Raw genomic sequence first — 13,687 nt, 5'->3', positions numbered from 1 at the left:
TCAAGTATTCAATTTTAATTATAGAAGAAATATTAACATTTAAGAGAAATAATGAATGGCAAAGAAACTACAATGCATGATGAAATTAAGGGAAGAAGACATGTATTTTAGAAACAGCCTAGTTTAGGCAAAAGTGGATAGAAGGTTGAACTACATAGCTTAGAGGCAGGGCCTCTGGAGTTAATCCTCAACTTGAATACTGGGTCTGTTACTTTTGACACCGTCGACACATCATTTGACCTCTCTGAGCCCCAATTCCTACTTACCTTTGTAAGATGGGGTTAAGAATGATTACCTTAGGGGATATTGTGAGGTTGAAATGAGATAATGTATTTTACAGAGGTCCAAACACAAATTAAAATGTGTTTTTTTTTTGTTTTGTTTTGTTTTTTGCAGTACGCGGGCCTCTCACTGTTGTGGCCTCTGCCATTGCAGAGCACAGGCTCCGGACGCGCAGGCTCAGCAGCCATGGCTCACAGGCCCAGCCGCTCCGCGGCATGTGGGATCTTCCCGGACTGGGGCACGAACCCGTGTGCCCTGCATCGGCAGGCGGACTCTCAACCACTGCGCCACCAGGGAAGCCCTAAAATGTGTTTTAATATGCTAACTACTTTAAAGATTATTACTATCATGAGATTAATCAAGAAAACTGCACATCTAGTTTCCTAAGATTATTGTGAAGAAAAAAAAAATCCCAATTTTCTAAGAAGTGAAAAAGAGGCCTATTTTCTTTATATGAAATGCCCTCTTTTTCTTCTCAGCCAATTGTCTTTAATAATAAGTTCAAATCCCAGGTCCTTCATGAAATCTGCCCTACTGGTCCAATCCACACTGATCTAAATAGTCTCTTAACTCTTTACATTAGTCTGTACCACACTTCAAGCATCTTACAATAAAGTGTCTTATTTATCTTAATAAAACTTTTTAACATTCTATTAGTACATATTTTCCCATCGCCTGTTTTACCAACTGTTTTATATGTCATCTTGTCTCACCAAATCGACAAATACTGTCATTTTTTCAATCAAGTGTTACAGCTTTTACCCTTTTTGGACTCAAAATTGCTTAGCACAGACTGAGATACACAGTTTTGCTTGATTGATTTTGAATGTCTGTATTTATGGGAATACAAAAAGACTGATGAGCTAGAAAGACCAATTTCAAGTAAAATATTTAATTTTTAAATTCTTCACTGTTTAAAACTTAACTTATTTAAAAAATAGGGGAAAGTACTAAAGTGCCTTTAGAATAATTTCTAAAAGTGAAAACAAAATAGCTACATATATATAAAGTTTTTTAAAGATACAACAAGGGCTACTGAATTCATGAACACTTAGTTAATGTGTAACACTTACTGAGAGAGAGAGAGACAAATTCACAAGAACATAAAATGGTTAAGTAGGAATTCAAAGCATTTATAAAGTCTATTTCTTGGCCTTAGTACTCAATGTTCCACCAGAAGCAGTTCCACTTATGAACCTGTACTGAACATAAGGCTTAAATACCATTGTTTAAAAAAACATCAAATCACTCTACTACAAATAGCCTAGAACTACATTAAGCAGTCTGAATCTAATTAGACAAGAATACCATAGACTACATATCATTCTCAAAACTATTAAGAATACTATGGAAATACAGCTTCATCTAGATACATGTGTATTTCCTCTTAAAAATGACCACTTAGTTGTAACTAGTTTTCTTGAAAATATGAAGAAAGAAGTCTTAGATTAAAACGCGTATTTCCCAAGTGAGACTTGCTTTAAAAACTTTGTGTAATTTTTTTCAATATTGTATGTGATTAGAATTCATGCTATGTAGATTTGTTTCATTCAAGACTATTTTACACAGAACATAGTTGTGAAAATATTAAAAGAAAATTGTGAGGACAATGGTTTGTTTACATATACCCCCTATAAGACAACATCTATAGCACAGCAGTTAAAAGTATGGAGACTGGAGCCGACATCCTCGGTTTAAATCCCAGCTTCACCATGTCCTAGCTCTGACCTTAAGCATGTAACTTTATCTATGTGTGTCATGGCTAACCATTTGGTAAAATAACTGTAATAAAAGTACACCATAGGTTTGTTGTGAGAATTCACAGAGAACAGTCCCTGGCACCTGGTCAATCAATGCTTGTAAACGGCAGCTAATACAAAAGTCACAATTTAAAATGTTTACCCCAGTGAATCTTCAAAAGAATACATCTACTGAAGAAAATATATGATCCAGAAAACTTTTATTTATTCATCCAAGTTTGTCTCCACAGCAATTGTGTGCAGTTAAGTGAAAACTTTCTTTCTGCATTTTCTAAACGCTAATTTTGTGAAGCAACACTAAAACCCAACAGTACTATTCTCTAAAAAAACACCAACCTTACAAGGCTACATATAGAGCTGACCTAAACCAGAAAGTAAAAAGTGCAAGAGGTAACAGAACTGGAAACTCTGACTCCCAAACCAGGAATACAATCCCTAGCTGCCACTGTCTTTAGTAAAAATCCATCTTGTGTGGGCAAAATACCTCATTATGGATGGGCACATTTGTTCTAGAGAATTTGTTTAATGTTATTGATGTTCTAGGCTCATCTCACTCAACAAAAACCAAATCAAAGAAGCAACTGTGCATTGGTGAACTAAATGGAGTCACACTTATCTGCAGTCTTAATAAACAAAACTGAACTAAATGGTGTCACGCTTATCTGCAGTCTTAATAAACAAAACTTTCTGAGCTGAAATTAACTTATTTAAGAATGACAACACTTCTAAAGACAATTGAAAAATCAATTTAATAGTATCAACTTACAAGAATCTTTAATTTGGGATTTGTAAACCTCATGAAAATATACAGAAAATCCTATCCGTGTGTATATGTGCATTTGTTTAGGAAGATGATCCAGTGGTTTCATCAGATCCTTAAAAGAGTGGAATCCCAAAAGGTTAAGAATCATTGCTCTTTACAGTCTACAAAAATTTCTTTCCGTTCTTATGCTATCAGTTTCAGAAAAGAACTTGCTTATATACAATTAAGGAATATAATTGTAAATCCACTCAAAATCTCACATTTCCTAAGTAAACTTAGATGTGTGTAACAGAAATTCACAACAACAAAAACAGTTCAACTTATCCAAAAGTTCTTAGAGTCTACGAAACTTTCCCAGAGCTGTAATTAAGGGACAATGAGAAACCAGGAGCACAGAAGAACCACTAAGAAAAGGTAAGTAAACTTTAGCCAACTCTAGAACAATCGTTATGTTCAGAAAACTTAAGACAGCATGAAACAAGGACGAGGCTCATAATTATTGATTAAATAGAGTTACAGTTGCCCACAAAGACAATCAAATTTCAGTTTTCTGTGGTTAGAAAGACAGTTTAGGAGGAAGGATTTGTCACCATCAATGCAACTTCAGAATGACCTAGGTAAAATTAGTTCCTTGCGCTCACGGAAAAGTTTATAATGCTCGTAAGCCCAGGCAATATTTTGATGTATTTTACACCTGCCCCGTAATTTAACCTCGTATAATAGTAACTTATTAGCAAAAACATACAACACTCAATGATACTTCCTTCGAGGTATAGGCTGCGACCGGCGACTACTGCCCTTAAAATAATCCAATCCTGGTTAAATGACAACAGCCTATAGTTAAAACCTACGAACCTTTAAATCTGGCAACAGTTCAAAGAGCAACAAAAAATCCCAACCAAACTAAAGTCAACCAAAGTAATCCTGAGGTTTGTTTCCTTCCCTCGCCCTTGGGGACCGCACCTCTTTGTGCACAAGGATCTGAAGGTCTCCTAACCTCAGACGCCAGCTACGGGCGCCGGCAGGACACCCTGTCGCAAGTCTCAGGGGCGCCTCTGCTCAGCAGTGGAAACGTCGGCGGATGCGGACCGGGCGATCTCCAAAGCAGCCGTGACGCCAGGCGTTGACCCGCCGGGCCCGAAACGAAGACCCGGGCGCGCCTCCACCAGAGGCCGGGCCGCAGGCTGGCAGCGACCAGCGGAGACCGAGGCCGGGATACCAGCGTTGGCCCAGGCTCTCCCTGAAGGGCCTGGGCCCTCAAAGAGGAAAGAAGGGGACAGGCGGACACACCTGGCGGGGACCCCCGGCGACCAGTTCCTACAGTAGCGCCGCGCTCGTCGGACTCTCCCAGCATTCGCCGCCGCTCCTCCTCCTGCCCAGGGCCACCTCCACGTTCCGCTCCAACGTGGCAGTCGCAACCCCGCCCAGCCGGCTGTCCGACGCTTCCGGGAGCGACGCCTTGCCCCGCCCGCCCCGGCGCGCGGCCGGCCACGGCACTTCCGGGAGCGATGGTGGAGGAGGGGGCTCGCTCCCGCGCCGCGCGCGCCCCCGTGAGGTTAAGGATCGGTTCTCGGAGGTGGCGTGCGGTGGCGACCAGGACGACGCGAAAAAGAAAAATCCTGCTGGGCGTAGCTGCCTAGCGGAAGAACGGCCCCGGCCCGCAGGAACGCCACGTAGCACTGGTCCTGTGAAACGTCAGCAGCCCCCGCGACACTACCAACGCGACCAGCCACCGAAAATCGGGCTGCAAGGGCCTTATTGCAACAACTGTAACTGTGACTGGGCTCTTAAAATTGCTTACTTGGTTCTACGGCATTGCTTACTGAGACTTCTTTAAAACCAAACGGATCTGTTTATACCCAAAGACTGTTGTGGACGTACTTGATTTGTTACTCTAAAGAGGCATACTGGGGTAAATAAGGTATTCCAGTTAGTATCCTGTGGTACTATTTGAGATCTGTTAGCATTTGCCTTCAGTCACTGTAACTATTGCTAGTTTCACCAGAGCCTGGCATCTAATTAGTGCGTTGCCTGGATGTTGTTTCTAGTTTACGGAGGAATTATTTCACAGCGAACAAATAAAGCCAGAGGAAAATCACTTGCTAAAGTACAGAACCTGTATAGTTCTCTTCCCATTACACCAGTCAAGGGTCTTTTCTAAACACCTTCACTGGAAGTAGTATCTCTTTTTTGCACACACAAAGCAAAATATAGCAAACACTCTTATTTAAGACAGTAGGCACATTTGTACTCACTGTACTCCTTTCAACACCCTTTTAGCGTTTTATACTTCTGGTTCCGTTTAAAAAGCATATTTATTTATGTAGGGCTGAAGTAGACCTGCTCAAGAGTCTTAGGCTAGAGTTGCTAATTTCTAGAATTCTAAAAAGCCTTCCATTTTTACTTACCGCTGCAAGGACTAGTTTACCTAAAAAGGTGTCAGTAAAAATCCCTGACTTAAAAGTGGGACCATCATTTGAGTCAAGTGAAAAGAAACATTGAATTTCCTACTGCCCCATTCCCCAAAGATCCCCCACCCTACTACCTGTAAGTGTGCAATGGTATGGAAAAGTATTCATAAGAACAACTTTCTCAAAACTCAATGATGCAAGCAGTGGTTACATTCTTTGGTATACAATCGTACAGTTCAATTACATGTCCCTATTGCATAAATCAAACTGCAAACCTCTCCACCCCGGAACCCCCTTTTTGTAGACCCTTGTGAGCTAAGAATGGCAAAAGAAAAGTTTCATGAGAAAATTACATGAAATTCAAATTTTTATATCCACAAAGTTTTATTAGAACAGAGTCATGCTAAATGGTTTGTTATTGTCTATGGCTGTTTTTGGTGCTACAAGGGCAAAGGAGTATTTGCTAGAGACTATATGGCCCGCAAAGCCTAAAATATTTACTATATGGCCCTTTACAGTAAAGTTTGCCAACCCCTATTCTATTAGACAGGATTTTACCTACAAATGGATTAATGCTCGAAGTCCAAATGAGACATTTAGTATTATAAATTTTTATTTCAAAGACTTGATGTAGTAGCATACAAAGACAATGTGAAAAATGTCAATTATAATATATATGGTTATAAGGCTAAAATATAGTGGTTTCTCAACTTGATGTATTTATATCTGGTTGAATACAAAGACTCCTTAGCTTGTTTTAAATGCAGGAGGTTCTGGCTTTGACTATGCAAGCTGAAACTCTGCAAAGTCTTAATCTATGGGATTAACAATCTATGATTATTCTGTAACCTTAAAATTTGCCCAAACATTAAAAACCCTCTGGTGTTGGTTATAAATGTAATATAGTAAAATTAATATTTAAAACACTAGAAACATTGGGAATTCCCTGGCGGTCCAGTGGTTAGGACTTGGCGCTTTCACTGCTGGAGCTCAGATTGAATCCCTGGTAGGGGAACTGAGGTCCAACAAGCCACGCAGCGCAGCCAAAAAACAAAAAAACCCAAAAACCCCAAAATCGAACAACCCCCCCCCAAACAAACAAAACCCCAAAACAAACCACTAGAAACACTGAAAATTATAATGTTTTATTTCTTTATAAAAAAATGTATCAAGTAGTTTGAAAAGTGCTTGCTTTCTTCACATTATATGACTTATAACATGGAGTGTGCATCTTATCTCTGCCTTGGCAAACTGTCATACTCCTTTCTAAGTTTGAATCAGCTTCCAAAATTTTATCCTTTGTGCCGTCAATGTCATGAAACATCTCTGAAAGTTCCTTCAATGTGAAGTTTTTCAACAGCATGACTTCTGAGACACGCTCATCCTTTACAACTGCTTTACTCACGTAAAACTTTATATCTGCCTTCACTAAGTTCTGCCTCCTGCGTATCTAGAACTATTTCTTGAATGGCACCAGTGTCAACATTCCCAGGATCATCTTTATCTTCTAACTCCATTTACATCCCATCCAAATCCTGCAGTTTTTTGCATAGTACAGTCTCTCACTACTGTGCAAAGCAAGGACTGCCTGTAATTCTTGGAATCTTGAGTGCAAATTTCACAGTAGCATCCTTATCTGAGCTTGTAGCTTCACCAGGTAGCTTAACATTAATCAATTCATGTTGACTTCTGAAACAATGAAACCAGCCTTCACTGGCAGTAAATAGATGTCCTTGTAATTACCATTTTCCTTCAATGCGGCAACTAACTTCAATGCCAAACTGACTGGGATTTGTTTTTGATTACAGTCCTCAATCCAAAGAAGTAAATGCTCCATTTCAACCATCAGCGGCTTTCTGTTCCTAGTACAATTTAAACGAAAAGATGCTGAAGCAACTTTACATTGTTTTTGTATTCATCAGACTTTTAAAATGGGGCTTGTACTGTAGCTTCATGTAGGCCTAGGTCTCATCCTATCTTTGCTTTGCTGTGGCCATTTTCAAATCTAACCACATCTAATTTCACTTCCAGTATTATCACTTTTCATTTCTTTGCTATTCTGTCATATTTGTTGACCAATTCCGTCTTCTGATTTTCTATTTTTGCAAAATCTCACATGGGTTTATCCCTAGGAGACAAGGAGGCAACACAACTATATGCTTTACTATCTGTGTGTAACTAATAGATGTTCAGTGACCAATCACCAAGACTTTGAAAGAAGTGATGTAACTGTTACTGTTCATGATGCACATCTTTGCATAATGATTTTGCAATAAAGAGCCAGTAGCAAAGTTTATGCAATAATTCAGTTAATACTGTGACAACTAAAAGTTCAGCTGTGTTGTTGTGGGACAGCTGTTGTTTAACTACATTGTGAAAACTGATATTCACGCATGGTGAAATGGTGCACAGTAAGGACTACCTGTATCTAAAAAGAAAAACTTGTATTGGTAGTTAACAAAACAGTCAACTTTTAACCCAATTTAGTTAACTACTAGCCAAGCCAAATCCTAGATCAAATTAAAACTTCAGTTTTTCTCAAAAGAATGTTAATTCCAAGACTCTGAATTACTCATTGGAGCTAGAAGAATGTTTGGAAGTAATATAATATAGAATTCTTCAAATAAGGATTTGCAGACAGTCCAAAGACATCCTTTTGTGAATTTAGGCCCCCTTCCCTCATTTCAATAATCTTTAGGTCTGCAAAAGAGTAAAGTTCTGGACAACCATACTGCTGTCCAGATTGTAAAACTTTACCATCATCACAAGGCACAAGGCACAAAATTTACTGGATAGCAGCCAGTACTATGTTTACTTCTGCAAAACAGTAGCATCCACCCCGTTAATGTTTAAATTTTGTTTTCGAATGTATTTATTTTGTAAATCTTTTCATTAAGGGCAATAAACAAAGTTTATATCAACTTTAAGAAATAGAAAATTAACTTAAATCAACATTGAGTATTCACAAAAATTTTCCCGCTTTATATTCCTCCAATTTGAAAAACACCCCAAGATTACACGCCTGATTAATGACAGATTAATCTGGTATTAGATTTGAGATTCTTAGCTTCTGACCACTGGCCTATCTGTTATTCTTGAAGAAAGCTGAAGTTATAGGATGGTCATCCACTGGCACACCAAACAATTATGTACAGAATATCCAATAATTCAGCAAATTTAAATCCCAGAACATATGATCTCTAATTCAGGGCCTGAAAGAATTGTATTATTTTTAAGAAAAGATGACTGTCAAGGTTAAAAGTCCTACCCCCCACCCACCCAGCTGCCTATGCTGTATTAAATCTATGGATTTGGAAAATTATATTATTTTTGAAATAGTATTTGTATTCTTTGAAAGCTGAAAAAATAAGGAAAAATTTTAATTGAATATGATATCCACATTATGCTCAATATATAATGAATACAATATCCAATTTTTTGCTCAGATTTGATTTTTTGTCTTCTTTTGTCAAAACTGAAAAGTTTATAAACCTCTTACCTTATATAAATCTTCGAATTCCTGATAAATCGGACAAATGGTGTTCTCTAAGAAAAACACCCTTCAATTTTATTCCTAAAATGAAAAACATTTACAGGCAAGTCAATGTACAAAAACCACATTTTATCTATAAGCCTCATGATTTTTTTTCATTATGTCCTCATCCACATACATTAATCACAACAAATCATGATGTGAACAGCAGTGGAAAAGTTTAATCATTGGACATTTATACTTTCTTCTTATTTTCAACTTAAGCTCTAGCCTTAAAGTTTTTATTGCTTAGCTCCTTTTAAAAAATACGTAATAAATGCACATTTCTATAGTTTTAAATTCTCTCACATAGAACAGATAAGACCTCCAATTTTACTATGATTGGAAAAAACCCATAACAAAGATAATTTCAAGCATATCATTTACTACTTTGCACAGGTTACCTTATGCTAACTTGGAGGTGTCGTCTTCTCAAGATCAAGCCTGATATGGGAAGGGTAACTATACATTAATACATTCCCAAACTGGTTATGCCTTGCTTTATATGTAATGTTTTTGTTATCAGACAAGGTTTCCAATGATCAGAAGCACTAAAGCTTTAAAGGAAAAGGGGCAAAGTCATCTCTGTTAACAAAGAACTTTTAAGCAGTAATAATGGGAAAAGACTCAAAAGATTACAAATCTCAGGAACTAATTAGAATTCTGCCAATTTGGAACATTCTGACTTCTTGACAAGGTCTGTTTTGCTCATTAAGAGGGACAGAGCCCACGGTGGGGGAGAAAGTAGCAGAAAGAAAAGAAAGTATACTCACCCTATTGGATAAAAATCAAGCTTTTGGGGAAAAGGGCAAACTGCTCTAAGTCTGCTGCTGCATATTTGTATCTTTACTCCATTCTATGTCAAATATTTGTGTAATTGCCTGTAAGTAACTGGACTACATTCCTTGAAAAACTCTAAACAGAAATGTCAACTCCTCCAAGTCAATCTGAACCCCAAGCAAAATAATAGAGGAAGGGGACACACAATTTCTATCTATAGTCTAGTGCCACCAGCTTCTCTAACCGCCTCTACCTCGGAGGAATTGGGAGAGGGGAAATGGGTCCGAGAAAAACAATATTTAATGAAGGGAGAAGATTCTGACTATAAACTGAACTTTCTTTTCTTCTTTGGCTCCGGACACGCAGGCTCAGAGGCCATGGCTCACAGGCCTAGCCGCTCTGCGGCACGTGGGATCTTCCCGGACCGGGGCATGAACCCGTGTCCCCTGCATCGGCAGGCGGACTCGCAACCACTGCACCACCAGGGAAGCCCTGAACTTTCTTATAAACTCCTTAGAAATTTTCCAAAATGAACGTAGCACCACTTAAGTAGTTTATATATACATAGGCGAGAAAGAAACCATGCACCATAGCAAAGAGAGCACTCATTTGGATCATATGCTCTCATACTTCATCTGACTTGAGGGTCAAAGATTAAATCTCTTGATTTAATAAACTGAAACAGTTTTTTAAAAAAAGTATTTAACTAAAGTGTGGCAGTCAACCTCCAAGATGGTCTCCAATGATCCTATACCTCTTGGCAGTCACACCTTTGTATAGTGCCCATCTATACCATACCAGGACCAACAGGATAGGGTCCTGTTGGTGTTTTGTCACTTTCAAGACTATTGAAAGACAACCTTCTATCTTGGCTTTTCTCTCTTGGACGAGTGTCCGAAAGCCAGCTATCATGCGGTAAAGACACTCAGGCAGCCCATGGAGAGGTTCACATGATGAAGAAGAACTGAAGCCCTTAGCCAACAGCCATCAGGGAACACAGGCTTGCCAAATGAGACAGTTTGGAAGCTGCTGTCTCTCTTCTACCTCCTCTCCCCAATGTTCTGTAAGTGTTTGTTCTTTTAAACTGCCAAATATTGAGTAATTTGTTACACAGCAATAAACAACTAACACAGAAGGTCACAATCCATATCCAAAAACTAAAACGCACAACTTATAAATTAGCTCTAAAGGTCTAAAATTCTTGGGAAAGGACCAGGTTCAGAACTGTCTTTATATTTAATCACCAATAATTTCAAGACCCCAAGGCTTTCTGAAGCAGAAAAAACCCCAGAGAATTAAAAGGATGAAAAATTCAGCAAGAATATGTCAGTCACTAGAAATACATTTTATTATATCAAGATGACAAACAAATGTAAAACTAGCTAAAAATCTGACAAAAAGGTAGGTATTCAAATAAGAATGATACCAATCCTACAAGGCAAAAAGTCTATTTACTTTCATAGGGTTGTTGAGAGAAATAAGTGTTTAAAACAAAAACAAAAAACTGTGTGTATAATACACTTAGTACAATGTCTTACATGTAACCACTCAATAAGCATTAGCTGTTACTATTTTTTCCCCCAAGTAACCAATTAATGAGATTCTATACCATAAAACAGAAAATTAGATTTCACTCAAGGCTTTATAAATCCATTTTTTACTTGGACAATCCTCCCCTTCCAATTCACTGCTTTCGTTCCAGGAATACTTAATACATCAAAAAAAGAAAGATATACTACCTCCCCTGCATATTTCTAGTAATTATCTTCCAAGACCCAGGAATCTTTTCCCAACATCTCCAAGAATATATTTCCTGAAAAGAGATATTTTATTTTAAATTATTTTCTGCACTGGTCAATGCTTTTGACAAATAACATCTTTAATACAGCTGACATATCCTCATTTACATATGCAGTAATCACAACAGTTCATTATGTGAACAGCAGTAAAAAGGTTTAATCATTGGATATGAAGTTATCAAAGGAAGCAAAGATGTAATCAAATGATTAAATCGAGAACTTCAATGTCACCAGTAAAACAATAAAAAATAGCAACAAAAAGCATGTAAAACTTATAAGCAAATGTAAAAATACATAAATACAACTCAAAATCAATGATTCCATTTATAAGGGACTGCATACTTCCCTATCCAAAAGTACACTAAGAATACCAAGAGCAGCGACCCCTTGTGGCTTCTGTAAAGTAAGTGGGTTATTTTCATTTAGCAGGTCTACATTTAAGTATATCAGTTCTGCAACATAGCAGTTTTCTGTAATTCATCTGTAATTAATAATTAGAAGAATATTGTCAGAATAATGTGCGAGCCATATTATCAGGAAACAATGCAGCAGAAACACACGTATCTATTTGCGCGCCAGGGACTGAAAACACAAATTCACCTCAGACATTGTCTCTGCACTCAAGGAGCATCCTCTAGCAAGTTTCTTACAAACTTTGAGTCCTTAAAAAAGGGCAACCACCACAATGATACCACTTCACACCCATGAGAATGTGGAGAAACTGGAACCCTCGCCCATGGCTCGTGGGAATGTAAAATGGCAGCCACTTTGGAAAAGGTCTGGCATTTCCTCAAAAAGTTAAACATGAGTTAGCATATGACCCAGCAATTCCACCCTTAGGCATATACTCAAGAGGAATGAAAACACATGCCCCGACACAAACTCGTACACTACTGTTCATGGCAGCATTATTTGTAACAGCCCCCGAAGGAAAACAACCTGAATGGACACATAAAATGTGGTATATATTCATATAATGGTATATATTTTGGCAATAAAAAGAAATGAAGTACTGGTACTACAACATAAATAAACCTTAAAAATATTCCAAGTGAAAGAAGCCAGTCACAAAAGACTAATTTCTGATTCCATTTATATGAAATATCCAGAATAGGCAAATCTACACAGACGAAGATTAGTGGTTTCCAGGGACTGGAGGAGGGAAAATGTAAGCAGTGACTGCTAATGAAAAGGGAGTCTCTTTTTGGGGTGATGAAAATGTTCTAAAATTGATTGTGGTGATGGTGGCACAACTCATGATACACTAAGACCCATCGAATTGTGCACTTTAAATGGCTTAATTGTATGGCATATGCATTATATCTCAATAAAACTCTTGCCAAAAAAAATAAGGCAACCAATTTTTAATTGAAAACTTATTTATTTCTATTTACCCTTATTCAGGATTTAATTGGTTGAGTGCTAAAAAAGCTTCTAATAGTCTAACCAGCTGACAGTGATTTAAATCCAGGTCCTACCCTTTGCACATCTTACAGCCAAGTTAAGTACATCCCCCATGAACCAATTTCCCCCATTCATGTACTATCCTTAGACCTTGTGATTTTTAACAAAACTACATAAGCAAAAGCTATGTTAATTTCATTCAAATAAGATATAAGCATATTATAATGGAAAGCAATCGTGAATAAGTAATACCTTGAGATGAATCTTTTTGGCTAGAGTCTGGATAAAGTAAACAAAAAGGGAAAAAAAACAATCTTGCTTGGAAATGTCTGACTCATTCTTGCCAGCTGGAGATAGAAACAAAAAAGTTAGGAACATTTCTGTTTCCTAAAATAGGCCTCTACAGTTAAGCAGGAAAGATGCCACATAATATATACTAAGGACCTCTTCAAAGATACAAAATAAAAACTATGTCCTACCTTGGCCCCATTTTGTTTCCTCTATGAAAACTTAAATCTTATACTGTAAACATAAAGAGCTTAACGAAGACATCGTTCTAAGATCTTCTCACCCTGAAAGCTATCCAGGATGCCCCACACCCCAACCAAAACCATTTCATTGGCCCTCCCTCCTGCCCCTCCTAGCACTGCTATTGATGAGTCCAAACTAGACCGTGCGCTTACCCCCAAACCCTGAAGACCTTCTTACCTTATTCCCTTAATTCCCCCATTGCGGCAAAGGATATTGCAGGAAAGAGTCAGTTGAATTGAAAGTCGACTTATCTTGGTATTACATTCTCATTCAAGCTCCTCTGAGGTCACATACCTAACAGTCAACCATATCAATAGCCCCTACATTCTCTCTGCATCAGAGAACTACAAAATAAAAGGCAAGGGGCTTCCCTGGTGGCACAGTGGTTAAGAATCCACCTGCCAATACAGGAGACATGGGTTTGA

The 13,687-nt window shown here is 38.1% G+C and overlaps 1 protein-coding gene across 5 annotated transcripts in view; it reads right to left on the bottom strand.

The window, feature by feature from the left end:
• The window catches only part of SEC31A (SEC31 homolog A, COPII coat complex component), a 64,017-nt gene extending 59,794 nt beyond the window's left edge, over positions 1-4,223 (bottom strand). The window contains exon 1 of one of the 5 annotated variants that reach the window (XM_060012263.1): positions 4,096-4,223. The gene's annotated coding sequence lies outside the window, so the exon portion shown is untranslated. The other 4 variants (XM_060012266.1, XM_060012265.1, XM_060012267.1 and 1 more) reach the window with 4 other exon arrangements.
• Between the last annotated feature and the right edge of the window lie 9,464 nt (positions 4,224-13,687).

Source organism: Delphinus delphis, chromosome 5 (genome assembly GCF_949987515.2).
Source record: "Delphinus delphis chromosome 5, mDelDel1.2, whole genome shotgun sequence".
Lineage (NCBI taxonomy): Eukaryota > Metazoa > Chordata > Mammalia > Artiodactyla > Delphinidae > Delphinus > Delphinus delphis.
This window is presented reverse-complemented; position numbering and strand designations above follow the sequence as displayed.